This window comes from Agelaius phoeniceus, chromosome 2 (genome assembly GCF_051311805.1).
Source record: "Agelaius phoeniceus isolate bAgePho1 chromosome 2, bAgePho1.hap1, whole genome shotgun sequence".
Taxonomy (NCBI): domain Eukaryota; kingdom Metazoa; phylum Chordata; class Aves; order Passeriformes; family Icteridae; genus Agelaius; species Agelaius phoeniceus.
Genome location: NC_135266.1, coordinates 6,606,064 through 6,619,720, shown reverse-complemented (window position 1 = coordinate 6,619,720; position 13,657 = coordinate 6,606,064). Strand labels below are relative to the sequence as shown.

Sequence of the window (13,657 nt, the reverse complement as noted above, 5' to 3'; positions counted from 1 at the left end):
ATTGTGGCTCTCCTGCCATCCCTAAAGTTGGCATTTTTTCTTCATTTTTAAATCACAATCCCCTCTCCATCCCATGTGACAAGATTAATCATTAGATCAGTGACTTTTACTCTTTCATTTTTCTACCTTCATGCTATAAATCTGTTAGAAATGTCTTACATGTTTCATTGTGTTGGGAGTATGGGATTGTTAAATTTCTACTGTCCTGTTCTGCTTGAGAAACTGGAAGCTTGAATACATCAAAGGTATCAGACCCAGTTAGTGTCAGGAGCAAGATCTGCGTCCTTTTTCACCAGCACTCATTGCTTACAGACATGGAGTGAAGTGTGGCTTACATTTCTCCCACTTGTCTCCCAGATTTTTGGAGTGTCAGATCTGATAGACCCTTCAGGCATTCTGCTTTTCCACTTATTTTCCTCTCCTTTAAATTCAGTGCAATCCTGGCATTGAGACATTCAGTGGGTTTGGTGGGAACACATCAGAGACGTTCTCTCCGTTCAGTGCCCGCTTCCATCTGCCTCTGCTCGAAAGCAAATGTTCCTCCACATGTTCTCCACCTCCAGCACCACGAGAAGGGGTGGCACATCTCACTCTGAGTGCTGCTCACTCCTGCCCTGGCTGTGGCAATGCTCAGGGGCAGCAGCACCTGCAGAGGAGCAGCTCCTGGCAGGCAGCTGCTGCTGCTCTGCAGCGCACTCCAGGGTGAGCTGTGCTGCTTCACACAACCAAAATCTGCCTGAAGGAGGAAAAAACCCACAACTTTGCATGAGTGCTACTGGGAACAAACACAGAATGGGAAACCAACCAGCTCTGTTCTGTTGCCATTGTATTGCAAAGGTTTCATACCTTCTCGGTGAGTTCTCATGGGCAGCTCCTTGCAGCACTGACTCCTCTTTCTTCACAGCACAGCCAACAAACTCCAACTCTCCTCTGGACCCACTAACCCACTCTTCTATAGCACTCTCCCTTGCTAGTCACAGCTCTGACCTATCAAGGGCAGGCCTGCTCCTAATTTTTGGTTGTTAGTACAGCTGCAACTCCTCAGGGGCAAGATTACCTTCTGCACCCTCTTTATTTTCTTACATTCTGTCCCCCCACACTGTTCCATCACTGATTTTTTTTTTTTTTAATACATAAATTTTCTGCAGAACTGTGTGTGATCTCCCACCTGCTAATCACAGATTTCTTACATGGGTGGAAGGCAGATTTCAGTTCTATCAGCATTAATCTGGAGCAACTGTATTGATGATCTTACAGGGAAGATTGATTTGGGTTTGTTTTCTTTCTTGCTGTGAATCTCAAATGTCATCTTAAATGGAAATTTCTTTCTATATTTAGGATATTTTTTTCAATACTTCCAAGAGAATTCTGGGTTTTTTTAATCTCCTATTCCACTCAGATTCTATTGGCTTTACTAGTAATCATCTGTCTGTAAATTAATTCTCTAAAAGGTGATTTTGTCTTTTCTTCTTCTTTTTTTTTTTTCCAAGATGTGAGATGAAGTTTTGGTCTAGAACAGCACTTGTATCTGATCCAGTGGCAACCCACATTCAAACACAAGGATTGAATGGGAGATGAGACTCCTCCATGGTCAAGGAAAGCTTGGATATGGATCAGGCTTCTAGATCCACCTATAATGAGCTTTTTTTTTTGTTACATTGGCCCAAAATACTGCCCCTGACAAGTGACACTGAAGCAGAACTTCACAGCACAGGCTCCCTCACCTGCTGCTAGCACCAGGCACTGCCAGCTGGGCACCTCCCAGCTACACTCAGGTGTCTGAGACATCCTCCTCCCACCCACCCTGCTTTTGTCCCGCTTCTCTGTGTCTCTGAGGATGGGCAAAAGCAGCTCCAGAGTGACCGTGGGGATTTTGTGGAAGTTGGATGTCAGTTTTCCTTTCCCAGCCAGTGGCAACTTGGCCAGAGATCACAGTGGATTAAAAGCACAGAACTTTTTTCTCCTGTCCCCATCCTTAACAGGCAGCAAGGGACACACATGCTGCTTTCTCACCTCTGGTATTGCACAGTTCCTTAGAGTTTCCAGTAATTACTGATTTTCTCTGCCAGCAGTGGCAGATGGGAGGCTGCAGACCCAGTGATGGACTGTGGGAGTGCTTCATTGATATCGTGGGAGAATAATTGCTTTCCCTAAGTTATGGAGTTATGGTTGTTTTTGTACATTTTTTTTTCTATTTTTTCTTTCAGATATGCACCAAAGAACAACCAATGGGAGGAAAAGACAGAACTGAAGGCATATGGTATTTTCCTGCTGTTTGAAGTGTATCTTAGACAATCTATGTGGCTGTAGGAAGCCCCATGGGCCACAGGTTGCCTGCTTTTAAAATGGGCATCACAATACTTAACAAGGCCAAAACACCCTGAGCAGCTTGGGTGGAAAGCACTTTAGGGCTGTGCAATGGGCAGCTGCAACATTTGCCTCAGAAAGAGGCCATATGCTGTCCTCTCTGCTCTGCACTCTGCAGCTCTGGTCATGGAAAACAATTACAAGTGAAGATCTTTTTTTTTTTTTTTTTGCCTGATTTTGATTGCCTCAGGATCAGTCCTTGTGTCTTGAATGGCCTCATGAGGAGTCCCAGCCTGTGTGACTCTACGAGCAAGGGATGCTCTGAAGGACCAGCATCAGCAACACAACAATAAAGCAAAAATAAATGTAGGATAAAATGCCAGGGGAAATCCTCTCCTCTCACCTGCCTGCAGAGGTGTTGCTGTTGCTGCCACTGGAGCAGAAGGGAGGGCTGAGGACTCAGCACTGAGCTCTGGTGTGGCTGGGATGCAAGAGCAGAAGTGCTGGGGCTGCCTGGGCAAGGGCAGTGAGCAGACACTGCTCTGGGGAACTTGTGCAGCCAGAAAGGCTGAACTCCCACCCCCAAACATGGATATTTGTGCTGGCTAAACAATATGGCTCCCTCATGGCCACCCCAGTAAAACATACAAAAATCCATTTCACTTATTAGCAGCATAAATAGAAATTCAAATTTCTAAATTGGGGCAGCACTGCTGACCTCAGGCATTCCACTATTCAGAGTAAACTTAAAATCACAAACCCCCCTAAATCAATCCTCTTGATTTTCAATTTTTAAAGTATAACTAGGCATATTTTCTTGGTTTTCTTTGTGTGAAAGCTAAATACTCCAAAGTTCCAGAAGGGAGGTCTGCAGGAAGATATTCTTCAGTGTCTGGGGCTGGGGCTGTGAGACCTCCCCAGAAGTTGTAAGGCTTGTGTTAAACCTGAGAGGTGACAGGATCTCTCTGATGTGACATCCAGATGGAGGGGAGAGTGGTTGCCAGGGTGACACTGAAAATAGAGCTGGGCCTGATCCCTTCCCTCTGCAGGAGCAGCTCCCTGGGATGGGTTCAGTGGGAGAGGAACTGAGCATGAGGGGGGGATTCATGCACTGCTGGGCGCTCTTGTGCACTGGAGGCATCGTCTGGGAGAGCCCAAACATGCAGGAGAATGGCTTTTGGGGTTTCAATCCTAAATGCAGAAGCCTGAGTTTTGGATTTGGAAAGTAAATAAAAGGAAAGCGTTTCTCCTTCCCTCATCCAGCACCTACTTGGATCTCATGCACCTACATGGTCTCTGAGCAACTGAAATATTTGGGTTCAAATGTAGAAATGTGTTTCAGACCCCAGATCTCCAGAAATATTTGATTAATCATGTGCAATCATATGAAATTTATTTACCTTAAAAAAAATCCCATAAAGGTTTTCTTTGGAATCATTCTCTTGGGCAACCATATTACCATTATTATTAATATTTGGAATTCATTTTAAATGAAAGCTTTTGTCTTGGGTTGTTTGTGGTTTGTTTGTTTGTTTGGGTTTTTTAGTGAAAAATCTTGAGTTATATTCTCCTTTTTAAAGTTATTTCTCTGCTCCTTGGCTAGTAACTCAGCATTTGCTGAAATTCCTTAGGAAAGGGGCTGCCCTGCCTCCAAGGTGATTTACACTGACAAGAATGTTAAAAGATTACAGATGACTGTAACATACCTGCCTAACATTAAAATCAGGTTAATTGCTTACATTTCACTGGAAGTTATGGATGGCTGCAGATCTGGGTGCTTCAGCAGATACTGGGACAGCAGGGGGTGGATATTGATAGTTAAATTGCAGTAGAAGTTGTCTGTGTTCAGATGGGACCTCTTTGAGGGAGGACAGAACATTTCTCAAAGCTTCATATTTTCCCAGAGGGACTTTTCTAGCAGAACATGCCTGCTGTTCAAAGGAAATATTCCCCGTACGAGCAAATGAATGAAGAAGTTAGCTTTACAATAGACACCCTATTAGGGGGGCTGAAGTGAAGGACCCCAGCTACATGTGTTTTTGGAAAGCTAATAAAAGCCAGAAAATTATCTGTGGTGTTCTGTAAGGCTGCCTGTGCACAGGAGGCTGCTGCAAATCCTGCAGAAGGCAAGAGGACAGAGGCATTGAAAAAGTATAACTGGGGAGTGATGCAGCAAAAATCGAAGGTAGTGAATCTTTGCAGATTTAATTGACAAATTTAAATGCCAGCTTATTTTACTGCGTGTGTCTCTCTCTCTCCCACTCATCCCTTCAAGTTTCAAGTGAGATTTCAAGTGGCAAGTAGGGATTCTGCCCCCTCCCATGAGCAAAGCAGGGGATGTGAGTGAAATGGAAGGGACATTGCTGCCATGGACAGCTCTTTGTGCCAGCACTGCAGCACAGGGAGAGCTCGGTTCTCACCCCCCTGCCCTGTTCAGTCTCTGTCCTGGGGGAGGCAGGCGGAGGGTTGAGAAGATAATTTGGTTTTTTTGGGTCCCCTTTCAATTTGTCCCACAAAATCAGCCATCTCCAGGCTCGTGGTAGGCACTGAGTGAAGAAAAGCAGCATGATTTCAGGAGGTGCTCATGTGGAGCATCCTCCCGGCCTTCCTGTCTGCCCATGTGTGCATGGAGAAGGGTGGTTTTCCTGGCCTGATCTGTCAGCACGGGTGATATTCCCATAATAAACACTCATGCTAGTTACACAAGACATGTTGACTGGTTTATTGTACAGTAATTGCTGCTCTTGCAGGACATCCACCCACTCGGATTGTGAGCAGAGGCTCCAGGCTTTTCTCAAAAACATTTTATAGAAAGTCCTAGAATCTGATTTTTACAGTATTTTCTTATGCAGTCTAAAAGAGAGCAATGCAGATTATCCTTTCCTGCCCCACATTCAGACAGACTTTTTAGGAAATGCAGAAAACGGTAAAGGAGCCCATGAATACAAAATTGAACGTTGCAATCAGAGGAGCCAGCTCTCCTAATGAGGGATTATTTAACCAATGACAATGTGCTGAGAAAACCAGAGGAAATGGGTCAGTTAAAAAATCTGGTACTACAAATGCCTGGTGCCTGCCTACAAATTTCCCCTCACTAAAATGGATGTCCTTCTGAAAGGGTTGGATAAGGCATCATCTCCTGAAGTCCTGCAGCTCATTTGCAAGGCATGGATGAAAAGACTGGAGGATGGGACTGGAAGCTGGTAATGTGACACATCCAGAGTAAGATGGAATCACACAACAGAGCTTAATGAGGAAACACTTGGCCTGGCTCAGCAATTAGTGGGGTCATTTCAGCACTTAAAAACCAGTTAACCCATCCTTAATGGCACAATTTCACAATTCCCTTAAACCAGGAATTAGCCAGGGCTCCTGTCAGGAGAAGTGATGCTCTCCAGTCCCAGCTGTGAGTTTTTGCCTAATGCCATCTCCTTTCCCAAGCACATGTTGTACCCTGAACTGGAGCAGGGCACTGGACAGGTTTAAAAGGAAGCATCCGTATGAGTTAGTTTTGACTTTTTCCACTTCTCCAAACCACTTTGGTGCAAAGGTTTGTGCCAGCTCAAGTAGAAGGAGGGTGTGGGTGAAGGAAAAGGTGCTGAGGGCTTATGGTACTGCTTCATTAGTGGTGGTACTTGTCTGTGTAGTCTGAAAGGATCTGTGAATTTGTGACCTCTTGGTTGGATGGGCTCTGAGCAACCTGATCTTGTTGAAGCTGTCCCTGCTCATTGCAGGTGCTTGGTCTAGAGGACCTTTGAATGTCCTTTCCAGTCCAAACCATTCTATGATTCTGTCATTAAGGACTGTGATGTTCAGACACTGCTGTTCACCTTCCAAGACCTGATCCTGGCATCTTCATGCAGAGGTGTACTAAATCTCCCTCAGAGAAAAACCTGTGAACAAGGTTACTTCAAGCCTATTAATGCCTCAAGATTCTTAGTGGCTCTTACCTGGTCCCAGGCACAGCTGAGTTGAAAGCTTACACCCCTGATTCTCTTGCTCCCAATGCATAAAATCGTGTTGCCAATGCACAAGTTCTTATACAACGTGAGGATTGCATTAGGGGAAGATTTTGCTCTGAGTTCAGATGCTGCCTTCCAAGTATGGGGAGCATCTGCATCATCAAAAAGTAAAGCCAAGGATGAGATAGCACAGGAATTATTTAATATTTGAGCCAATAAAAACTGCATCAGACCATCCCAAAGAAATATTTGTGCTGTTAAAAGGGAGAGAACAACCAATGGTCTGGTAAAAGGAAGATGTAAACCTCCCTGATTAAAGATAAAGGAAATCTCCTGGAGAAAAGAAAAAGCTGAGTAAATCTTCAAAGAGGGATCCTGCCAAAGAGGGATCTCAACTGCACAGGGAAAGCCAAATTCCCAAGACTTAACGCTTCCTGTAGTGCAGAGAGGATGGAAGCCTGACAATCCCATAAGAGATCTTCAGCTAGAAAGACCAGGGAAGAAAACCTCTAAAAGTGATCCAAGACACAAAATTCTGACAACAAATACTGTGTCCAGTTTTGGACCCCTCAAGACAAGAAGGATGTTGGGGTGCTGGAGCATGTTCAGAGAAGACAGCAGAGCTGGGGAAGGGTCTGGAGCACAGATCTGATGAGGAGCAGCTGAGGGAGCTGGGGGTGTTTAGCCTGGAGGAAAGGAGGCTCAGGGGTGACCTTTTGAACCTCTACAGCTCCTTGACAGGAGGCTGTAGCCAGGTGGGGTTGGTCTCTTCTCCCAGGTAACAAGAAATAAGACAAGAGGAAATCCCATCAAGTTACACGGGGGAGGTGTAGATTGGATATTGGGAAAAATTCCTTCACTGAAAGGTTTGTCAAGCACTAAAAGAGACTGCCCAGGTTAGTGGTAGTTACTATTCCTGGGGGTATCTAAAAGACTTGGAGACATGGCTCTCTTAGGGACATGGATTAGTGGTGGACTTGGCAGTGCTGGGTTAGTGGCTGGACTGGATGACTCTAAAGGCATTTCCCAACCTCACTGATAGATTTGGTTTTATGATTTCAAGAGGGAAGGATCTTTGGATCCACAGGTCCTAAAGAAGGCAGTGAGACTGCAGAGAGGAGCCTGACTTGGTGCAGAGCTGAGGACCTGGGTGCCCTGTCCTGACCAGCCGTGTCCTGGGGCTGTGGGAGAGGCTCCAGCTGAGACACTGAGACCTTTCCTGTAAGGTGCTACCAGAACAAGGAGCTGAGCAACTGGAGAGCTGTGGAAAGACAGATTAACAAACAACTGTGGCATTCACATTCTCTGAAAAAATCCCTTCACCCAGGATTTTTCTCCTGGGAAGCTGAGAAGCCTCAGAGAAAAGGAAAACAATTCTTATCTCATTGGCTTCTCCTGTGTTGTGCTCACATGTGGAATGTGTTTGGGGATTGTTTACCCACAGGTGATTGTTTCATTGGATTCTGGTGTGAGTTGTTTTCACTCTCTGGCCAATCAGAGCCAAGCTGTGCCAGGGCTCTGGAGAAAGTCATGAGTTTTCGTTATTATCTTTTTAGCATTCTGTAAGTATCCTGTCTGTAGTCTTTAGTATAGTATAGTATTCTTTAATATAATATAGTATCATAAAGTAATAAATTAGCCTTCTGAGAACATGGAGTCAGATGCATCATTCCTGCCTTTGTCAAGGCATTTTTCAGCAAATACAATGAACAACTTGTTTTACAGGTGAGCCTGGCCCAAGTCACTCCACACTCTGGGTGTCCAGGCTCAAGGACCTTCTCTTCATTTATTTAATTTAATTCTCTCAGTGTTCCATGGATTCAGGCATGCAGCAGCAGCAACAGATGCTTAGAGACAGTGGTGATGGGTGCTGTACAAAACCTTGCATAGCTATGGAAACCACAGTTGCATTTATCCATCAGAAATGAGTATCTGGCAGCCCATGTCTATCCTTCATGTTCTGGAAGATCACGAAAAAAATACTTGTACGTGGCATTATATTTCACAGCTTTCTTTTCTACTTGGCAACGCACACTTATCTCTATTTGATAATAATAATGGTGCATGTATTTTTAGACTAACGTTATGTGATATTAATTCCAAACGTTATCCAATGTAATGCAAACTGAGAAGAAAAGCCTTTAGAGAGAAGAATTGGGGAAATGAAATAAGATTTAACCTGGTAACAAATAGACAATTTATTTCAAAGTTTAAATAAACACTTTTTAAATTCAAAAAATAAAGAAAACAGCAGATAGTACATTTCTGGATAATTCAGTCTTCAGTTTTCATGTTCAAGGAGTCTTCCTAATTGTCTGATTTTGCTAAGCAGAGTGTAAGAACAGAACATGTACTGTATCTGTCACATCTTTATAACCCAGAGGAATGAGAACAAGACTAGGAGGAGGCATTTCAGAGCCTCCCTCATGGGTCTGACAATGCCTGTATCATCAGGGACAAGTGTCATTCCTTCTCTTTTCTCCTTTCTCATTTCCAAAATTAAGGCAATAATACAAAGCTGTAGATATCTGCATTAGAAGGAAGAAAAAATTCAAATGGAGGTGATAGAGCTGCTTTTCTCCAGCAGTAATTGGCTGCATTCAAAGCCATGGGTAAAAGTGAAATAACTGTGACAGCACTGTGGTACCTTGTGCTTTTACCTGCCCTATTTTTCCCCAGCAGGGAGCTCATCCTGCATTCCCAGGCAGCCACCATGGCTGAGCTGGCAGCTGCATGTTGCTGACTTGGTCATTCATGCTCAGTAAACGTGCTCCAAAAACACTCAAATCCACAGGACAGGCAAGAGCTTGGCAGACCCTGAGTAAAATCCTGGCCCTGAGTGAAATCTGTGGCAGACTTTCTGTAGGTGAAGGAATGTTCCTTACTGCCCTGGTTAGCATAGAAACACCTCCTCTCCTCTCCTCTCCTCCCTGCACTATCAGCTCTCAAGCTGTCCTGGGAAGCAAAGCCATGGAAAATGGAAACCTTGGACACTGCAGGGAGGTGTTGGCTCTTCGTATGGGTGCTCCAGACACACAGGGAGAAGGAATTCTGTGTGTAATACCTTAGTTAGCTAATTATCTGGAAATGATCTGGAAATGAACTGTGATTCTAAGTTCATTAAAATACTTATCTGGGAAAAAAAAATCTGGAACAGATAACAGGAATTTCAGAGGTTCATAAAGACATGAGTGATAAAGAAATTAAAGTAAATTACACTCCATTGTCTTCCAAGGAGCTCAAAGTCACAGGGCCTTCTTGCTAAATCATGCTAACCTGCATTTACACCATGTTCCTTTGGTGCCTCCTACAGCTGTTTTTTCAAATCCAAATCTTCTCACCCCCTCCCCAAAGGTTGCTGATCTCTAACTTTATTTAAGAGGCAGTTTCAACACTCCTGCCCACAAATTATTGACAGCCCTCTTCTCCCCTCATATGGCAATGCCTCTTCAGTTAACCAGGTACCCCCTGATGGACTGGGCTGGGCAATTAAAAAACCACTGATGTGGCAAGGAATAAAACTTCTCTTTTCCTCACCTCACCTACTTCTGATGAATCAGTGAATATCAGCATGAAGCTGTTCAGTATTTAAACTTCATCCCCTATCAGTGTGAAAACGGACAGCAGCTCCTGCTACAGGCATACAAGAGAGATTTATAGATACAGCTTGTTACTGGCCCCTGACTGAGACCAAATACAGCAATAAGGGTCTGAGGCCACTGGATCTCAACCCCTGCTTTCATGGGGTGCTGTGAACAATGTGAATGGCAGAAAAGGTGAAAAAATTTGAATTAATTGTATTTTCTCATAGGGCAGATCAGTTCCTGAGGGTAAGGAGTCATATATTCCTTTTGATAAACCCCATCTGAGGTTACTGTTTCCAAATGCAGGCCCTAACAATGATTTAACTCAGATGTAGGAAAAAAAAAAGAGAAAAATTGTACAGCTACCTATCCATCTCTGTTGGGGAAAATCCTCAGTTAAAGTCTCAAGCAGTGGAGATCATGTGTCTTTCACAGCTTGAAATCCTGGCAAAAAGGAACTTGAGGAATTTCAGCTATTCCACATGACACTGGGCTTGCCTTGCTACTTCCTTCTGAGCAATCTGCCCCTCCAAAGGAAAATCTGAAGCAGTGTAGTAATGGTGATTTTGGTGGTGCAGAGGTGAATTTGCACCAAAGAGCTGCTCCTTATTTAGGGAGCAATGCCAGCTGTCCTGGCCATTGTTCCCATGGAGCAGGACAATGTGCAGCCTGCAGCTGGCAGAGTGTTGCCTCACATTATTGTTTTCCCTGAGAGAACACCACGACCAGGATATGTGCTACTCTTTCCTGCTCTCCACAGATATATCTGCCTGCAAAAAAAAAATTAAAAAGTGGCCATTCTGGTTCAAATCCAAGAGGTTTGGCCTGCAACATAAACAGAAAATGTCTCACAGCTTGAAGCACTTCACTTGGCTGCTCCCCCCAACCCCCTCCCACCCTCACCAGAGACCTGACAGGCTCTGAGTGCAGCCAGAGGTGAGGGAGGTCCCTGGTACAGTGCCAGTGGCCATTTTCTGAAAAATTCCGAAATTCACCTGCCTTGATTTGCTGCTACAGAGTAGCAGGAGAGGAAGGAATTGGCAGGGGGAGGGAAGGAAAAGCAAACCCGACCTGGGACTGATGACCAGGTGACAGGGCAGGGAGGAGCCAGGGCAGGGAGGGAGGGAAGCATCTGCCCAAAACTGTGGATGAACCATACACAGCATGATCCTCTGCCTAAGTGACAGGCACCTCCCCCAACAGGGCTGCAGACAACCCTCACTGCAGTTATTTCCCCCAGAAAATATTCCTTTAAGCCATTTAAACCAGAGCTGTTTCCATCCACATTCCCCTTATGCCAAAAACATCCCTTCAGGAAGATGCCCACTGCCTGGACCCTCTGCCTGGGAGAGCTCAGAACTTGCTGTGGGCCAAGCCAACTTTTTGTGAAGGCTGGTGTCAGTGTGGGCATGTGCTGCCAGGTGCTGTCTCAGAGCCTGTGAACCCAGACAAATCTGCACAATCACTCCTTGACATTTCCTCTGCAGGGCCGGTGGAGCAGCGGCCAAAGGGATCGGCTGTGGCAGCCCCGTGTGGAGCCTGTTCCAGGGCTGGGTCACCCAACCACTGCTGCTCCTCTTGCTCCTGCCGCTGGCAAACTGCTCCCAGAGACAAAGAAATAGCCCAGGTGTTTGGCAAACTTGGGCTGAATCAAAAAAAAAAAAAAAAGATAAACAAAAACCAAACATTTCTAGACACACGCATGTAATGTGAGGGCCTCAGGTGTAGCTGACCCCTCGGAGCTGTCCTCTTTGGAGGCCAGCTTTTCTTGTTTGGAGGCCAGCTTTTCCTTGTTTGGAGGCTCTCTGAGGGAAAATAGCTTGGGAAATCCTGCACCTGCTGGCTGGCACCTGGCAAACAGGGCCATTTCTGCTGCCATGGGATGAGTTGAGCTCTGAAGAGCCTCACCTTTCCCATCAGTCTCTGAGCGCCCATGCTGTCCATCCTTTTATCAGTTTACAAAATTGAGAAGTGGAATACTTTAGTTGAAAAACAGCTTTTCCCCCTTTTCCTGAAGGCTTTCTTCCTCTTTATGGAAAGATTTTTCTACTGTTAGTCCGACTTCCAGGGTGAATGGATATGTATATTTTGCCAAGGTGCAAACTAGAGCACCCAGAGCTGTTGGGGTTTTGTGGAGTTCTTTACCCAGTACTGAACAATTTGTCTTACATGTGTCTGTTGCCAAGCCTGAGCAGCTCCCTGTGTGTAGGAAGGGGCCTGGGTAAATAAAAAGCAACATAAAAATGAGGTCTTGAGAAAGAATGAGACACTTGACCCTGCTGGAGAACTGCTTCAAGGATCCTGATGCTGGAAAAGCTGCATCCTCTGTCCCTTCACTCCCCTTCTCCCCTCCCAAGACTCAGAAACATTTTTCAGCCTTCTGTTTTTCAATGGAAGACAGATGTCCAAAAACATGTGTTCAGGTGTAACGTGACTGAAGCTTCATATGGAGAAGCTTTCACTGGACATTTAAGGACTTTTGGTGTCCCCCTGCAGCCAGAGGAGGAAGATGAAGGAAACATGACCCATCCTGGGTGCTCTGGGGCTCAGAGCTCACCCAGCATTAAGGATGCTTTTCCCAGATCACTGAGGCCATGATGTGGAGCTATTCAGTGATTCCCATCAGCACAGGGCAGAAAGAGGATTTTATGCCCTTTTTCCCACTAGTTTCTCTGTTACAGCTGAGCTAAATGAATTCCTGTTTGATCCAATATTCTCAATTGATTTTGAAACCACCATTCTTACTACTTTTAATGATGCTCCTTCAGTCACAGGAGGTTCTTTGTGTTTCAAGAAATGTCATCTGCCTTTATCCTGCTACATTCGCCTGTTGTTATGTAGAATACTGAATTTAGGAATTTACTTCCTTTTATTCAGTAATAGGAACAAAGAGCTCCTAATTAGGACTAGATTTGAGCAGTAACTAGGCCTGACTTTGCTCTGGGTTCCAGAGCCTCTGTGTTGCCCTTTTCCAAGAATGGTATCAACCCATAGGAGCAATCTCAAGGAAAATTGCTTAATTCATCAAGACACGCGGTTACATACTGATCTCTTCTGCAGATTCAGCTCAAGTTGAGCTATTTCTTTGTCTCTAGGACCAGTTTGCCAGTGATAGGATCAAGAGGTGCATGCAGTCCTGCTGAGGTCAGCAGTGTTCCTCACGTCCATGAAATGAAGAGCTGACTTCAGTCCTTCACCACCACCGGGGCAGAGCTGCCATGACTGTCCTATCCATCAGAGGGAACATTCCCTGATCCTCTCAAGCAATGATCATCCAAAACAGGCTTTCAGGCTGCTGCAAGAAAGAGGAAAATTTAGCAGCAAAAATATTCCCTCTTTTAGAAAGGTCAAACGCACAAAAAAGACATTTTTGAAGGAATGTCGGATGACCCCCAGAGCCTCTGACAGGCAATTTTCCTGTCCCTGCACTGCTTGGAGTTTTAATTGCCTCTTTGGGGAGGTGCTAGAAGCCGTCTGAGAGTGCAGTCACAATCCAGCAATTTGGCACACGTGACTTCTTCAAATATGGGAGCAATTAGCAAAAAGTGATATGGTGAATGGTAGCGTAAGCACTGGATTCTGGACAGCATTCAGACAAGAAATCTAAACCAGAGCAGACTGGGGCAGACAGAAATCCAAACAAGCTTTCACAGAAATAAAAAGCGTCGGCTACACTTAGATAATGAGAGCCCAACATCAGGAGATTGAATTCAAAGTCACCATTGCACTCCTAAAACTCGCTGACTGAACGGGTTGCAGCAGAAAGTGCAAGTTCACTAAAGCAGTTTGTGAGAAAAAAAAAAA

At 44.9% G+C, this 13,657-nt stretch overlaps 1 protein-coding gene across 6 annotated transcripts in view; it reads right to left on the bottom strand.

Annotated features, from left to right (window-relative positions):
- The window catches only part of LOC143692001 (uncharacterized), a 213,450-nt gene that overhangs the window by 79,485 nt on the left and 120,308 nt on the right, over window positions 1-13,657 (bottom strand). For 2 of the 6 annotated variants that reach the window (XR_013179875.1, XR_013179856.1), the window contains one exon: window positions 8,449-13,148. The exons of the other annotated variants lie outside the window; for them this stretch is intronic. The gene's annotated coding sequence lies outside the window, so the exon portion shown is untranslated. Of the gene's footprint in view, window positions 1-8,448; window positions 13,149-13,657 lie in introns of those variants that run through there. 6 annotated transcript variants of the gene reach the window in all.